This window comes from Pristiophorus japonicus, chromosome 12 (genome assembly GCF_044704955.1).
Source record: "Pristiophorus japonicus isolate sPriJap1 chromosome 12, sPriJap1.hap1, whole genome shotgun sequence".
NCBI lineage: Eukaryota > Metazoa > Chordata > Chondrichthyes > Pristiophoridae > Pristiophorus > Pristiophorus japonicus.
This window is the reverse complement of record NC_091988.1, coordinates 53,838,000-53,856,114: the sequence shown is the minus strand read 5'-3', so window position 1 is coordinate 53,856,114 and position 18,115 is coordinate 53,838,000. Positions and strand designations below refer to the sequence as shown.

The 18,115-nt window shown below is 46.2% G+C and overlaps 1 protein-coding gene across 4 annotated transcripts in view; it reads right to left on the bottom strand.

Moving 5' to 3' along the window:
- The window catches only part of plxnb1b (plexin b1b), a 285,985-nt gene extending 271,685 nt beyond the window's left edge, over positions 1-14,300 (bottom strand). For all 4 annotated transcript variants that reach the window (XM_070895494.1, XM_070895495.1, XM_070895497.1 and 1 more), the window contains exon 1: positions 13,917-14,300. The gene's annotated coding sequence lies outside the window, so the exon portion shown is untranslated. The remainder of the gene's footprint in view (positions 1-13,916) is intronic.
- Between the last annotated feature and the right edge of the window lie 3,815 nt (positions 14,301-18,115).

The window sequence follows — 18,115 nt, the reverse complement described above, 5'->3', positions numbered from 1 at the left end:
TCGATTCGAGGGACTGCCCATGATGATAATGATGATGCAGGCACCCATGAACCACATCCCAGCATGCATCAGTGCCTTCAGACAAGGAAGAGCCAATAGAAAAAAAATACATAAATGCTAGATCTCCCATGGCATTGCTGATGGTTACTTAGAGGATAGGCTAAAGTCTAGTCGCATAACATACCCAAACATCTTAGATGGAGGTGAATCCTTTACCTACTATACTCAAGTTTTACAACTTCCCCACCTATACAGAAAGTTCCCTACATCGGTTGTGCTGTTGTGGATAGGCCAGGCATTACCTCATGTACGGGGAGCTTAAACACTCTTAACTGTTTAGTTAAGCTCACTGTCTGTCAACAAGGCCGATGTCACTCGCTTCCGAGAGGATGGCTGGATTATCAGAGGCCAGCCCGTTACCCAGGGAGCAGGTGCATTAGCTCTGCCTCCACGTGCAGCTCACACAGCATCATCAACACTTGCAATTCGCACAAGTATTTTCATAGTTGCCATTCATGCAGAAAATGTACACATGTGGGAAGCAGTTTACAATTTCTGCACAATAGAACTACATAGACTCCAAGGTTCTCCAATTATTTTTTCGGGTGCGCAGCCCCTTTAAGGGGCTGTGACCCCCATTCAAAATGCTGCATGTATGCCATTTTTCCCAGTTAAAAGCCGGTGAGCTGACTGCATGGGAGCTGCAGAGTGGTGCGCGGCCACGCAGCTTAAAGGGAGCATTGATAAGAGTCTACGGCACAGAAATAGCATTCGGTCCAACTGGTCTGTGCCGCTGTTTATGCTCCACATGAGCTTTCTCCCACCCTACTTAAATCGAACCCTATCTACAGATCCTTATATTTCTTTCTCCTCCTTGTGCTTATCCAGCTTCCCCTTAAATGCATCTATGCTAATCGCCTCAACTACTCCTCGTGGTAGAGAATTCCACATTCTTACCGCTCCCTGGGTAAAGAAGTTTCTCCTGAAGTACCTATTGGATTTATTGGTGACTATCTGATATTTATGGCTACTAGTCCGGCAGATGCAAAGTTCTCCATTAGGTCACCCCTCGGCATTCTCTTTTCTAGAGAAAGAAGAGCCTCGGCCTGTTCAGCCTTTCCTGGTAAGTAAATCCTCATTTCTCAGATTGAAGTGGTATTAACCTGAATTGAAGATGATAAGGCCTATTGCCCATTGTCCATTCATCCAGAGCTGCTGGCATTTAAAATAAAACTTGCACACATCATCGGGATTGAGAGTGCATCATAAATAATAACAATGCTGTATTTGTGCAGACCAGAAGATCCTGAGTTCAACTCCTAGTCTGTGTTAAATTGGCCAGATAGTGTTTTATATCTACTCTACAACCTCTGTCAAAAGAGATGTGTTGGAGATGGCCATGAGGGGTAAGAAAAAAAAAAATCAGTCATGGTTGCGCTGTTCATCACTGATGTGTTGTAATGAAGGCACAGTGCCTACACTTAAAAAGTACTTAAAAAAAAAATTTTTTAATTCATTCCGGGATGTGGACGTTGCTGGCAAGGCCGGCATTTATTGCCCATCCCTAATTGCCCTCGAGAAGGTGGTGGTGAGCCGCCTTCTTGAACCGCTGCAGTCCGTGTAGTGAAGGGAGGGAGTTCCAAGACTTTGACCCAGTGACGATGATGGAACAGCGATATATTTCCAAGTTTGGATCGTGTGTAACTTGGAGGGGAACTTGCAGGTGATGGTGCTCCCATGTACCTGCTGCCCTCGTCATCCTAGGTGGTAGAGTTTGCAGGTTTGGGAAGTGCTGCTGAAGAAGCCTTGGCGAGTTGCTGCAGTGCATCTTATAAATGGTACACACTGCAGCCACAGTGTGCCGGTGGTGGAGGGAGTGAATGTTGAAGGTGGTGGATGGGATGCCCATCAAGTGGGTTGCTTTGTCCTGGATGGTGTCAAGCTTGGAGCTGCACTCATCCAGGCAAGTAGAGGGTATTCCATCACACTCCTGATGTGTGCCTTGTCGATGGTGGAGTCAGGAGGTGAGACACTCGCCGCAGAATAGCCAGCCTCTGACCTGCTCTTGATCCGACAGTATTTATGTGGCTGATCCAGTTAAGTTCAGTAGTGACCCCTAGGATGATGGTGGAGGATTCGTGATGGTAATGCTGTTGAATGCCATGGGAAGATGGTTAGTCTCTCACTTGTTGGCGATCGTCATTGCCTGGCACTTGTGTGACGCGAATGTTACTTGCCACTTCATTGTCGGTAAAACGTTTTGGGAAAGGTGTTATATGAATGCAAGTCTTTTTCTTTCTTTCCTGCAGCGAATGACAATCATTCTATGTATTCCAGTTGCCCTCAGATACTTCTCCTAAGTGGCCATCCTTCATGTGGGAGCAAATGGAGGTTATTCAACTACAGAGAGCATCACGGCCAAAACCAGTCCAAAATCAGTGAAGGGAAGCAGCAACCATGACTTTTTTTTCCCTTTCTCACAGCTATCTCTAGCGACCTAGGTTGCAGAGCACCTATAGTAGATAGGTAACACTATCTGGCACAGGCATAATGGGCCGAGTGACTGCCTTCTGTGCTATATCATTCAATGATCTCACCAAGGAGGTGATGCTTTCAAAAAGAGGAAGAGGAGAGACAACTAGAAGCAAAAAAAAACAGTAGATTCCATCAACCGTACCGCTCTCCAATTATACAGCCAGCTGCTTTACTCAGTACATTTTATCCTGGTACAAATAGGTCATGGCTTCACTAAATCAGTGCATCTTATCCTGGTCCAGAAATGCCATGGGTGCATGAATCAGTACAGATTAAATGTCACATTACACAATAGACAACATCCTTCATGATGAAGTCACCAGTCACCAATGAGCTCTTTCTTTTGCCTGGGAGATTTTATTATTTCACGGTCTGTGTGTGAAAGGTCTGCATCACTACTCTTTCGCAAGGACTATCTGGAGACCTCCTGCTCCCCCCGATGGTATAGAACCTGTGAGTGAGAGTCCGAGACCGTTAATGAATTAAAAATTCAGCCGGAGACAGCTCAGCATCTGTAATATTTATCATTTCCAAGAGTGGATCCTTCTCTAGAAGGATTTGCACAGAATCTTAAAATAAATGTCAATACCCCAGTTCTCACATTGATATTTTTTTTTCTATAGATACTTCTCTTTGGGTCACTCCTCACTGTACATTGTGCCCCAAAGAGGAGGCACTGGCTCACAGAACTCAGTCAATGCCACTCGAGGTAACTGCTGGGATCTCCGCCAGGAAACAGGTTCTTTGATTGTCCCTCCCTGCAGGGCAGTGCTCTGGACCTCTGCTTCTCAGCTCCGTGAATGGGGCATGTGGATTGGAAATTCACTATGCAGGAAATCGTGGAATAGAACCTACATCCCACCATTCCGTGGAGTATTGACCATCAGCTTGCCCATTAACCACAGCTGTGTAGCTGTGGCTCAGTGGGTAGCACACTTGCCTTGGAGTCCAAAGGTTGTGGGTTCATAGTCCCACTCCAGGAACTTGCACATAAATCTTGGCTGACATTCCAGTGCAGTGCTGAGGGAGTGCTGCACTGTTGAAGGAGCCGCCTTTCAGATGAGACATTAAACTGAGGCCCCGTCTACTCTCTCAAGTGGACATAAAAGATCCCATGGCACTATTTCAAAGAAGAGCAGGGGAGTTATCCCAGTGTCCTGGCCAATAGTTATCCCTCAAATCAACATAACAAACAGATTATCTGGTCATTATTGTTATGTCTTGAAGAAAGAATCTGACCAGATACTGTAAGTTCAAAGTTATTACAGGTCTCCAGAGTGCCTCTCCAGCCTGTGAGGCCTCCTTATGTATAAGTGCTCCCAAGGGGTTGTGGTATCCCTTGGGACTCCAGGGGATGAACCCTTTGGTGGTTAAACAAGGTATTTACAGGTTCACATATATAACAATTATCACATTGCTGTTTGTAGGAGTTGCTATGCGCAAGTTGGCTGCCCTTTTCCCACATTACAACAGTATCCAATGCACTGTAACAAAAACTACTTCATTGGTTGTAAAGAACTTTGAGATGTCCTGTGGTCATGAAAGGCACTATTTAAATGCAAGTCAGTCTTTCTTTCTATTCCTGATATGGAGAACACTTGGAATGATTAATTGGATTGTGACCCACCTGTGGCTTGCTCTTTTACGGAACGTTATTGTAAACGTTAACACTAGTCTCAGAAAGTCACTGTGTAAACCTGTTCTGATGTTAATGCACACTCATGTTATTGGTGTGTGTCCACACGTGCATGCCCACACATATACAAACTAAAAACTGGGGACTGGTTGGTACAGTGCATTGGATATTGGCCTTTCACCTCAGGAATAAGGATTCAAGGACAGCCTAGACTACTGTGGTGAAAGTCTCTGCCCATCTGTTGACCTCAACCCGAGTTTGGACAGACAGACAGACACAGACAGACTTGCATTTATATAGTTCCTTTCATGGACTACTGGACATCCCAAAGTGCTTTACAGCCAATTTTTGTTTTGAGGTGCTGTCACTGTTGTAAGCGTGGAGGCCCCGACCTGCGTGAGAACACCAGCGGCAGGTCGGGGCCATAAAAGGAGCAGTGAGCAGCAACCTGGGAGCAGCTTGGAAGCATACCATTTCAGGGAGCAGCACGAGCTGCAATGGCAGCGAAGAGTGACATCAGCAAGGTCCTGGTCGCTGATTGGAGCGTGGACAGTTACAGCAGGAGCGGCGAGAGACTGTAGAGGGATGTGATCGGGGCCAGGGAGAGGCGTGAGTTCGAGGCCAGGGGCCCAGGAGTAGCAAGGGCCAGCCTACACTGCTTTTTTTGGCGCACTACGTCCGTGCAGCAGAGCTGATCTCCAGTCGTCTTGGTTAATCCTTGCCACTGGACCAAGGCCTAGCTCTGACAAGCCCGTGTGGTGGAACGGCCACCACACGTTAAAAAAAATCCACGCACAGGCATCTTCCACACTTCAGGATCTGGAATTTTAGATCCTTCATTGAAACACCTGTAAACTTATCCTTTTTTGGCGTGGAAGCAAGTCATCCTCGTTTCGTGGGATTGCCTATGATGAAAGTAGGAAACACGGCAGCCACATACAGCAACGTGATAATGACCAAATAATCTGTTTTAGTGGCATTGATTGAGGGATAAATATTGGCCAGGACACTAGGGATAATTCCCCTGCTCTTTGTGCCATGGGGTCTTTTACGCCCACCTGAGAGAGCAGATGGGGCCGCGACTCAACCTCTTATCCAAAAGACAGCATCTCCAACAGTGTAGTGGTCCCTCAGCACTGCACTGGAGTGTCAGCCTAGATTTGTGTGCTCAAGTCTCTGGAGTGAGACTTGAAACCACAATCTTCTGACTCAAGAGGAGAGGGCGCTACCAAATGACCCTCACCAGTTAGCGGGCTTGAGGCCACTAATTTAGCGCTCTTTGACCACCTCATTTCAAAGATGCCACCTGCAGCCAGGTAGGTTGGCCTGCAGAGGACGTTTACATTTGCCTCTGGAGGTGCCGCGTTATGCAGTGGGAGGCACTAGCACTACCTTGTTTATCACAGTGATGATACCAAAGCCCAAACTCCAGTTGGCCGTAGTACCATTGCATAAACACAGCAAAATTAGGAGTGAGCACTGATATTGTCCTACTAGTTTGAAGGACTTTGACGCCAAGGGACCAAGGAAGTGGAGTGATCGATACCAAGCAACCTCCATGTGTCACTCATTTATAGCATCATTTAGTGTCAGTATCAATGAAAGCCTGGCTCAGATAACAAACATGGGAAATTTTCATTGAGGCAATGGATGGGCCAGAGAACGATACTGAGTCGCCTCTGAGTCAGCGTGCTTAGACCATGCCGCTATTTGGCAACACAATTCCAACACGCTGATGCACTAAACAGTCGCAATGCTCTTAGCAGGCCAGATTAGGTTGTTAGAGGACAGGTCATGAAATGCGAAGATCTGGTCGTGTATTTTAGCAAATGCTGTTGCCAGTGCAAGGTCCACACAGAGTCATCAACTCTGGTTGGAGGTAGCCCTGGAGGTTAGATCACGTGACATTCGGATCACAGGACATCTGATGTGGCAATACCTGATCATGTGACATCTGATCACATGATCATATATTTATCCCATTCCTTTTAAAATTAAGTTTTAGGCTCTACCTTAATGTGGTGAAGGAGCCCACGGTCTAATAGTCCTCAATTCAAGAACCTTTCACTTCCCTTCCCCTTGTTTCTTCCCGTTGGAATCCCACCAGTGGAAATAATCTTTCCCTGTTTACCCTCAGCAAGGTCCCCAGTTTTCACTCACCCCTTTACTGGCTGCTCCTCAGTGCCACTCCCACTCAGCGCCTTGCAGTGACTGCTCCCAACTCTGTGGAAAATGCCGGGCTCCACATCTATCCCAATCCCCAGTCTCCCTCTCTTCCCCCCACTTCCCCCCCGAGCCCAGTCTCCCTATCATTGCCCCCTTCATTCCTCTTCTTTTCTCCCCCCCCACAAACCCCCATTCCCCTTCTTCCCCCCCCCCCCACTGAGCCCCAGTCTCCCCATCATTCCCCCCCATCCGAGCCCAGTCTCCCCCATTCCTCCCCTCTCCTTCCTTCCCCCCCCCTGTCTCCCCCATATCTTTCCCCTGAGCCACAGTCTCTCTCTCTACCCCCACCCCAAATCCCCATTCTCCCACCTCCCTCCTCTCCTTTTTCTCTCTACCCACCCCCAGCAAGTCCCCATTCCCCAATCTCTCTCCCTATCCCCACCCCGAGCCCCCATTTCCCAGTCTCCCCCTCTCTGCAGGTGAGCAGCAACTGGTGAGGAGCTCTGGGGAAAAGGCAGGCAACGATTTGGTTTGAAAAGAATGCAGTATAACTGCGTTCTGACTCCCATCGTCAGGCTAACAGTTCGTTAGTTTTTGACAGAATATAAGTTCCTGTTGTTCATGTGGGCGCACTGTGGCGGGAAATTTAAAATCACTGATCCCCAGGCTGCAGAAGGCAGTGCTCAGGATAGGAAGCCCCAATTTGCAGAAACTCCCGCTCAGTCCAGGAGGGCTGAGAACCCTATCTAAGATTGATGAAGATGTTGCCAGAACTGGAGAATTTTAGCTATGAGGAAAGATTGTTTTCTTTGGAGCGGAGGAGACTGCGGGGAGACTTAATTAAGGTGCATAAAATTATTAGGGGCCTAGATAGAGTGGCTAGCAAGGACCTGTTCCCTTGGCAGAGATTTCAATAATCAGGGGGCAAAGATTTAAAGTAATTGGTAGAAGGATTAGGAGGAGAAATTATTTCACCCAGAGGGCGGTAGGGACAGAAACCCACATCCCATTTAAAAAAGTACTTGGATATGCACTTGAAGTGCCATAACCTATAGGCTACAGACCAAGAGCTGGAAAGTGGGATTAGGCTGAAGAGCTCTTTTTTGGCTGACAGACAAATGGACAGAATGGCCTCCTTCTGTGCCATAAATCTCTATGATTCTATGATCCACATAGCAGCAGTTGAAGACATTCTAGTGAGCAAAAAGCGACTCCAATCTTCACCTTCCTTCAGAGTTTGTATAAAAATGCATCATGTCTATTTATTTAAGAACTCTGTAACCCTTTGTTAGGTCTTGTGCCACTTCAAAAAGGGGACGTCTGAGGCATTCTCGACTGTACCAGTGTGCTTGTAGCTCTGGAGTGGTTGCAATTAATCACCACCGCCACCACCCCCCACCCCCCCCACCTCCTGAGTCTGGCCAAGTACACCAGCATTAAATGGAAATTCCAGGCTCTAACAATCCCTCTGTATACACAACACTCCTCCAGTGTCTAATTCATGGTTTAATCTTTCCATCTGCATAGCAAAAACAACTTTCAAAAAGGAAAAAAAAAGTTCCCCCGTTTACTGAAAGTATGGGTTGAACAGAATGCCTTGAGCATTAGAAGAATGTTTACAGCTTGGAACAGAACAGGAACAAGAAAAGCTCATCCACCTGAAAAGGATAAAATTATTTATTAATGAAGTGTGAGAATGTCTGTTCTTCTTCATAATTAATGACCTGCTAATGAAGTTGGACTCAAAAAAAAATCACCCGTTTCGAAGCCACACATCCTCACAATTCAATTAGTGACAAAGAAAGTGAGGTCCACCTTGCATTTTTTGTGCTTTTTTTCTCCCTTTATAATCATGATCCTCTACGTCTTTGATCCTAAGCATCACAAAGCACTTCTCAGCTTCCACCTTGACTACTCCTTTCATTTCTTGAACATACTAGTGGATCTCCCATGGCCCTACCCACAGCAAGTCAGGTGATCTGCTGTGCTAGAACCACGGTAATATCATTCGATGCACGCCGTGCATTACTCTCCTGCTAAAAAGTGCACCTGTGTACAATTTAGTGTGTTCACTTAAAACCCCAGGTGTACTCGCTGTACCTTCCTGCGTCAAGTAAAGGCTAATTGTTCCGAGGAAGATGGTCAGGTCAGTTCGAGGTCAGACTGGCTTTATTTAAGGTCTGACCCCTTAAGTCAATTAGAAGGTATTTTCTGCTAATGGGAAAGTTACTTAGTATTGGGAATGATTTTGTTCTATTTTTAAATACTCAAGTGTAATACTTAAGTTTGCATGAATGACAGTGACACAGGATCGACCCCTCTCAAAAACTTGCACAGACAAAAATGATACCCGCTTAGTACAGCGAGCACAGGTGGACCTCTCCAAGGCAAATCTTCCTCTTGCGGTTCTGTCTCAGAGGAATGAGAGTGCAGCACATCAGAAGTGCCCTGCGCCCAGAACAAAACTTGAGCGTTCAAACTTTCTGCAGGGTGCACTATTGGGTGCCTCGGCAAGTCTGTGGACTTTAATCCACGCATTGGAGAGCAGGAAGCCAACTGAAACGTTGAAGAATTATTAACAAATGTTTACCTGACCGCCCTGTGTATTTGTTAGGTTGGCTCGTTTTTGGACATTAATCTCTGTAGTGCCAAGTCTGGCCAGGAACCGTGCCCAGCACTAATCTGGATGCAAAGCCCACTGACATTCATTTGTATTAACATTGTTGTGTCCTCTTGGGGTGCAAACACCAGAAAAGCCACAAGAGGGAATTTGGGTGCAGCAAGAGTTAGTGCCTATTTGCTCTCTGCACTGCAGCCATTTCTCGGGCATATGGCAGACAGAAGGAAAACAGCCCTTGTGAGTCAACGATGTAGCTCAAAAGATTGAGATCACAAGCATTCCAGTTGCCTTTGAGTATACTTGGCATCCTTTAGCCCATATAGTTACCAATCCAAATACAATCCTCACATTGTGGTTTCAGGCTTACTTTTCCGTCTTTTAATATTGCTTGCCCTTATTCGCTGTCCAGCTAGTTGGTTTAATATTAATTGCTTGCCCTTATTCCCTATACATCTGTTGTACATCATGCCAATCTCCATCTCACATTGCAAACATTTTCATGGAAGGGAAAAAGAGAAGGAATAGGCAGATGAGACAACTGATCAGAACTTTCTTTCCAGCTTGCCCTATTTGAGCCCCTATGCGGACTGCCTTACATAGATCGACATTAAACAGCATTTATAACACTTCATTACTAGGAGCTTTGATGTGCAAGGACAGGGACATTGAACTCGCCAACACAGTCGAGCATCATCAGCAAACCTCAACATTATGCCAAGGATATTAATTACCAATATGGAGCCAGGACTGATTACTGTGGAAATTCAACATCACTGCACCCCAGCTCTGGACCCCATGATACAGCTGCACACTACAATGAGTCTCCAGATCTCAACCAAATAAAACTGCCTTAAACATAAGGTGCTTTACCGAATTAACCAGTATGTCATTGAAAAGCCTGTGATTGTCTGTTACATCGCATACTTGCTCACAATCGCAGTGCTTGCATCCTGCACTTAATGATATCACACCGCAATCATCTGAAACATCTTTAAATTATAGCAAATTTACAACTTCTAGATTTTAAAGAAATCTATGCATTAATAAAAACAGAACCAAGCGGTGCAGACTCCAATGGCACAATCTTGGGGATTAGGGAAATAAAGTAACAGGTAGAGACAGCTTACTTATGAGACTTAAAGGCAGTAGCAGAACTGCAACCATTAATCAACCACAGACTAAGATATCAAGCTCATCTCAAAACTTGCATCTGATAACTTGCATTATCTTGCATCACAGCAATCCTAGAACACTGACTGTTTAGCAGTTAGACAGTCAAGTTAAGATCTATCGAGTCACAATACTAACTTCCCAGATTCGGTGCAAGTGTGGTACAACTTCTGTACACCACAGAGCAGCTGCAAGGCATTTTTAGAGGTCTGCACATACACTCCTCCTGTATACATCACACATGGAGAAAAACATCAAAAACTTGCAGTGTGATCAGATTCAGTTTTGTTTTACTCTAGTTTTCTCCTGTTTTCCTCACCTTAGGGTACTGACTTGCTCATTGGGGTACAGTTCCAGGGGCTCTAGTCACCCTCACCCAAGAGGCCATTCTTCGTGCAAGCCTCGACAGTGGCCCTCCAACTCCAGAGGATGCCACGTCCAAGCATGAACCGGTCATTATCTGACAGCCACAAAGTGCACTTCCAGCCAGGGTCATGGTATAGCAAGCAAGGGTGGGAACCCTCGGTGATCTTCCCGTCTCTCAAAGAGTTCAGAGAGTGTATCCGGGATCGTTTCCTTGAACAGTACATTGCGGAACCAACCAGGGAGCAGGCTACCTTTGATCTGGTACTGTGTAATGAGACAGGATTAATAAATGATCTCCTCGTAAAAGGATGCTCTAAGAATAAGTGATCCTAACATGGTCAAATTTCAAATCAGTTGGAGGGTGAGAAAGTTGGATCTCAAACCAGTGTCCTAAGCTTAAATAAAGGAGAGACTACAAGGTGGCAGAGTGGCTAAAGTGGACTGGGAAAATAGGTTAAAATTTGGGACGGTTGATGAGCAACAGCAGACATTTAAGGAGATATTTCATAACTCGCAACAAAAATATATCCCAATGAGAAGGAAAGACTGTAAGAGAAGGGATAACCATCCGTGGTTAACTAAGGAAATAAGGGATGGAAAACAAGAGCATACAATATGGCCAAGACTAGTGGGAGGCCAGAGGATTGGGAAACTTTTAAAAGCCAGCAAAGAATGACTAAAAAAAAAGAGGGGAAGATAGATTATGAAATTAAACCAGCACGAAATATAAAAAACAGCTAGTAAGAGTTTCTACAGGTACATAAAAAGGAACAGAGTGGCTAAAGTAAATGTTGGTCCCCTAGAGAATGAGAGTGGGGCAATTAATATTGTGGAACAGGGAAATGGCAGATGTTGAACAAATATTTTGTATCGGTCTTCATGGTAGAAGACACTAAAAACATCCCAATAATAGATAATCAAGGGGTTATAGGGAGGGAAGAACTTAATACAATCATGATCACTAAAGTAGTAGTATTCGGTAAAATAATGGGACTAAAGGCGGACAAGTCTCCTGGACCTGATGGCTTACATTCTGGAGTCTTAAAAGTGGCTGCAGAGATAGTGGATGCATTGGTTGTAATCTACCAAAATTCCCTGGATTCTGGGGAGGTCCCAGCAGATTGGAAAACTGCAAATGCAACGCCCCTATTTAATAAAGGAGGCAGACAGAAAGTAGGAAACTATAGACCAGTTAGCCCAACATCAATCACTGGGAAAATGCTGGAATCCATTTTTAAAGGAAGCAGTAGCAGGACATTATGAAAAGCATAATTCAATCAAGCAGAGTCAACATGGTTTTATGAAAGGGAAATCATGTTTGACAAATTTGCTGGAGTTCTTTGAGGATGTAACAGCAAGGTGAATAAGGGGGAACCAGTGGATATGATGTATTTGGATTTCCAGAAGGCATTCGATAAGGTGTCACATAAAAGGTTACTTCACAAGATAAAAGTTCATGGGGTTGGGGGTAATAAATTAGCATGGATAGAGGCTTGGCTAACTAATAGAAAACAGAGAGTCGGGATAAATGGTTCATTTTCTGAATGGCAGACAGTTATGAGTGGGGTGCCACCCATGGAACCATACCCCAAAAAGAAAATCCATGCCATCGGGGAGTGGAGGGGGGGGGGGGGGGGGGGGGGAGAGGGCAGGGCGGAGACTAGGAAGAAAATTGGATGAAAAAAGTATAGCCCAACATGAATTATTATTATTCTTCCTCCTTCCTCCTCTCCAAATTTTTCATGCAGTCAGTTGCAATCTCAGCTGGACAATTTGGGAGTGGTGTGAAGTGAAAATGGCATAATTCCTAGTTCAATCTCCCAATCCACTGGAGTTCCCAATCTCAGCTGCGCTGCCTGGGGACGTGTCAAGCATCTTGTCCCATGGGAAAAGGGGAGAAAAATTAAACAGATTCAAATGGATATAGGAAGAATGGAGCGAGGAGATGGGGGATCTGAGGTTGTTGTTGAATTAATGGGAGCTGTAAGCGTAGCGGCCTGGGGAGGAGGTGGCTAAATGTCCCCCCTTGGCCACAGAAACCATGATGTTCAGGGAAAATGAAAGAGCTGGGGGAAGAGAAAATGAGGAAAAAGCAGCTCATATACACAACAGTATACTTTAAAAAAAAAGCAATGAGTATCTGAACCACAGAATAGATATACAGCGCCACCACAATAAAATATTCACATCTACAAAAAGGCAGTATAAACTTGAGACCAGAAGAGGGAACCCAAACAGATAGCTTAGATGTAACTACTTCACACAGTGAATAAATGGAACAGATGTTCAGGGAGGCAGTGGAGGAGGACAATGTTGGCAAATTCAAGAGAGAATAGATGTTTGGCACTGGAAACAATCGAGGATATGGGAGAGAGTAAAATAGGGTACAGATGGACCAACCATCTCTTCCAATATTTTCAATCTGTTGCTACGAAAACAAGGTGGGCCCCATGTCATTTAAAATCAATCCAAAGCTAGCAATGTTCCAAGGGAAAGCTCTGCATTAACTATACCTTGGGGATACATGGCTGTGGCATCAGTGAATCATTATATTACATCTCCCCACCCCTCAATACAGCAGCACAGTCAGGAAAAGTGAACATTAAAAATGAAATGTTCTGTTTAAAGAGTGGCTACACCAGCCTGAGAAAGTCGAGATGCTTTGCAGCTGTCAGAAACCGTTCGAAATAGGTAAAGTACCACACAATCCCTGTCTACCGTCACATCGTGGGCCTCCAATTTTTTCAAATGCCCCAATTACACTGGAGCCAGGAATCTATCAATGTTGGGAGACGAATCATCAACATTTCCCTGGAGAAAGTCCTACTTTTAATTGCTTCGTATTTCCAACAGCAACAAAACACAATATTTGGAGTTTGTTGGCATTCCAGGCAGCTCTGCCACAATTGCTGAGGAGTCCCCAGAGAAGAATGCAGCTCCTGTGCAAAGCACCTCACCATTACTGTGGAGAGACTCGCCACTTCCAACATACAACCTCCCTCACAGAACTAACAGTTTGCCAACCAATATTTCAGGTCCATTCTCCAGAGCTGTGGTTAAATCCCTCCCACCCCCCACACTACACCAAAAAAAAAGTTTTGGCCCCTTTGAATGTGAGCGCTCCAGTGACCCAAAGAAGAAGACCCGCGACTAGAAAGAAAGGAACAGCTGCCGGTGAATGACAGCAATGAATTGTCCCCCCCCCTCCCCCTTTCTGCAACTATTCATTCACCTCAAATAAAACAATAAGGACAAAGGGGCTGAACTTTTTACTCTTTAAAAGTATTCAACAGAACAACATGCTGCCCCTACTCCCCACTCCAGAAAAAAAAGTTCCACAGGAGGGGGGTGGAAAGCGAGATTAAAAATGCACAATTACGATCACTCCCTGATAAACTAACAGTCATCTATTTGTCTCCTTACCTTGAAAAGTTGCCTTTTTTTAAAAACCTCAGGCTTTGCTTCAGTGCTTCACACGGGTTTAACAGCAGTCCCTGGGCTGATCAGCATTTAATCCACTCTCCCACAGCTCAGGATTCCGCTTGGCATATCAGCAAGTTTTAATTCCCAGGACTTTCTGCATTGTTACAAGGACCCCGCTTCGGAGGATGAAGTTTAATATATTTTTTCCCCTCTCCCTCTGTTCAGTTGGTAGGCTCGGTATGTGAGCAGAAATCTCTCTTGTGCGGTTGCTCGCTGGCTGCTGTATGCAGGCTCCCACTCCCAGTTCACAGGCACTTAATGAATCTCTTTTACATTGTAATCAGCACGCCGGGAGATCACATGTACTCTGTACTGCTCCGCACAAACACACACACAGGTTCTGAAAGGAATAAGACCTGCCCAGCAGATGACATCACTCTCGCAACACACACCCTGCCGTCGATTGGGCAGAGACTTAAAGGGGCAACGATCAACTGATGCAACCTTGTGTGTCATCAGTTCTGACTCACCGCCCTTATTCAAACAAGCCACAGACATACACAACACGTTGTGAAACTTCCAATAGATACCAGCCGTTCAAAATGATATCTGCACTGCTTACATGGTCAGTAATGATTCGATTTGTTCTGTTACACATAGGCAATGAATCCTGTGATAGAGTTAATCAGCACTCGGACAATGAATCATGATACAGACACAATCGGTACGATGACAGTCAGTGCTGATACGAGCTTGGTCAATAATGGTACAGGCACTCCTGTGAGAGATGCAGTCTGTCATAGCACAGTCTTTCCTGTTATACATAGTCAGAAATGGTATTGTCACTCCTGCAAAAGATAGTAATATTACAGTCTGTCTTGTTCATACCCACAGTTCGTAATTGCACAGTCAGTCATGTTATAGATGGCCCCAAAATTCCAAGTGGTAAATTGCACAGAGTCAGGAATTGCACGAGCCGATTCTCTGCAGAGTTGCATCTGGCAGAATTTCAAGGCTCAGCTCATTTGCATATGCACTGGAAGATCAGGAAACTATAGACCAGTTAGCCTAACGTCTGTCGTTGGGAAAATGCTGGAGTCCATTATTAAGGAAGCAGTAGCGAGACATTTGGAAAAGCATGATTCAATCAAGCAGAGTCAGCAGGGTTTTATGAAAGGGAAATCATGTTTGACAAATTTGCTGGAGTTCTTTGAGGATGTAACAGCAAGGTGGATAAGGGGGAACCAGTGGGTGTGATGTATTTGGATTTCCAGAAGGCATTCGATAAGTTGCCACATAAGAGGTTACTGCACAAGATAAAAGCTCACGGGGTTGGGGGTAATATATTAGCATGGATAGAGCATTGGCTAACTAACAGAAAACAGAGAGTCGGGATAAATGGGTCATTTTCCAGTTGGCAAACAGTGACTAATGGGATGCCGCAGGGATTGGTGCTGGGTCTTCAACTATTTAGAATCTATATTAATGATTTGGATGAAGGGATCGAGTGTAATGCAGTCAAGTTTGCTGATGATACAAATGTGAGTGGGAAAGCAAATTGTGAGGAGGACGCAAAAAATCTGCAAAGGGATATAGACAGGCTAAGTGAGTGGGCAAAAATTTGGCAGATGAAGTATAATGTGGGAAAATGTGAGGTTATCCACTTTGGCAGAAATAATAGAAAAGCAAATTATAATTTAAATGGAGAAAAATTGTAAAGTGCTGAAGTACAGAGAGACCTGTCTGTCCTTGTGCATGAAACACAAAAAGTTATATGCAGGTACAGCAAGTAATGCAAGGTGAGTAGAGTATAAAACATAAGAACAGAAGAATTAGGAACAGGAATAGGCCATCGAGCCCCTCGAGCCTGCTCCGCCACTCAACAAGATCATGGCTGATCTGGCCGTGGACTCAGCTCCACTTACCCGCCCGCTCCCCATAACCCTTAATTCCCTTATTGGCTAAAAATCTATCTATCTGTGATTTGAATACATTCAATGAGCTAGCCTCAACTGCTTCCTTGGGCAGAGAATTCGACAGATTCACAACTCTCTGGGAGAAGAAATTCCTTCTCAACTCGGTTTTAAATTGTCTCCCCCGTATTTTGAGGCTGTGCCCCCTAGTTCTAGTCTCCCCGACCAGTGGAAACAACCTCTCTGCCTCTATCTTGTCTATCCCTTTCATTATTTTAAATGTTTCTATAAGATCAACCCTCATCCTTTTGAACTCCAATGAGTAAAGACCCAGTCTACTCAATCTATCATCATAAGATAACCCCCTCATCTCCGGAATCAGCCTAGTGAATCGTCTCTGTACCCCCTCCAAAGCCAGTATATCCTTCCTTAAGTAAAGTGACCAAAACTGCACGCAGTACTCCAGGTGCGGCCTCACCAATACCCTATACAGTTGCAGCAGGACCTCCCTGCTTTTGTACTCCATCCCTCTCGCAATGAAGGCCAACATTCCATTCGCCTTCCTGATTACCTGCTGCACCTGCAAACTAACTCTTTGGGATTCATGCACAAGGAGCCGGCGCCTCACAACTTGAGCCGCCTCGGGGAAATCCCCTCCGTGCCTTTCAGTTCCGCGCGGAGGGGTTTCCTGTATGGGCTGCTCCTGCACACCCTCAACTTTGCCATCCTCGCCGGCCGTCCGGACACGCCATGGCGTACCATCTTGCCGTCCGGAGGAGGCGGGGGTCCCCGATGGAGGGCACTCTACGCAGGGGTCCTCCCACTATTCATCGGGGACTTGGCCTGGAGGGTGGTGCACGGAGCAGTGCCGTGCAATAAATTTTTAAGCCGGTTCACAGACTCCCAGGCCGCCTGCAATTTCTGCGGTCTGGAGGAGTCCGTGTTCCATGTTTTTATGGAGTGCACAAGGTTGCAGCCCCTGTTCCACTATTTGAAGGGGCTGCTCCTGAAATTCTGGCTGCACTTCAGTCCCACTCTCCTGATCTTTGGGCACCCTGTGCGGAGGGGAGCGGGTAGGTCCGAAGGCCTCCTCGTAAGACTGCTCCTGGGCACGGCCAAGGGTGCCATCAGCCGGTCCAGGCAGCGGGCGGTCGAGGGGGTCGTTCAACCTGACTGCCTGCCTCTCTTCCGCTCTTACATCCGGTCCAGGGTGTCCTTGGAGATGGAGCACGCGGTGTCCACCGGTACGCTCGCGGCCTTCCGTGAGAGGTGGGCACCGGAGGGACTGGAGTGCATCATCACGCCCGGCAACCAAATTTTAATTTGATTTTACGTTTTAAAGTTTAATTTGTTTTAATTGCCGGTGCTTTTAGTGTCCCCCTCCCCTTTTATAGGGGGCACTGGGAAAATTTGATTTTAGCACCCCAAAAAAAAAACCAAAAAAATAATTTAAAAAAAAAAGGGGCCTTGAAAATGTCTGCTGTGTCACCCAGGTCGGGTGGCATGGTCTTAATGTTTTATGTTTTGCAGGTAAACTCAAAAGAGTTTCATGCACAAGGAGCCGGCGCCTCACAACTTGAGCCGCCTCGGGGAAATCCCCTCCGTGCCTTTCAGTTCCGCGCGGAGGGGTTTCCTGTACGGGCTGCTCCTGCACACCCTCAACTTTGCCATCCTCGCCGGCCGTCCGGACACGCCATGGCGTACCATCTTGCCGTCCGGAGGAGGCGGGGGTCCCCGATGGAGGGCACTCTACGCAGGGGTCCTCCCACTATTCATCGGGGACTTGGCCTGGAGGGTGGTGCACGGAGCAGTGCCGTGCAATAAATTTTTAAGCCGGTTCACGGACTCCCAGGCCGCCTGCAATTTCTGCGGTCTGGAGGAGTCCGTGTTCCATGTTTTTATGGAGTGCACAAGGTTGCAGCCCCTGTTCCACTATTTGAAGGGGCTGCTCCTGAAATTCTGGCTGCACTTCAGTCCCACTCTCCTGATCTTTGGGCACCCTGTGCGGAGGGGAGCGGGTAGGTCCGAAGGCCTCCTCGTAAGACTGCTCCTGGGCACGGCCAAGGGTGCCATCAGCCGGTCCAGGCAGCGGGCGGTCGAGGGGGTCGTTCAACCTGACTGCCTGCCTCTCTTCCGCTCTTACATCCGGTCCAGGGTGTCCTTGGAGATGGAGCACGCGGTGTCCACCGGTACGCTCGCGGCCTTCCGTGAGAGGTGGGCACCGGAGGGACTGGAGTGCATCATCACGCCCGGCAACCAAATTTTAATTTGATTTTACGTTTTAAA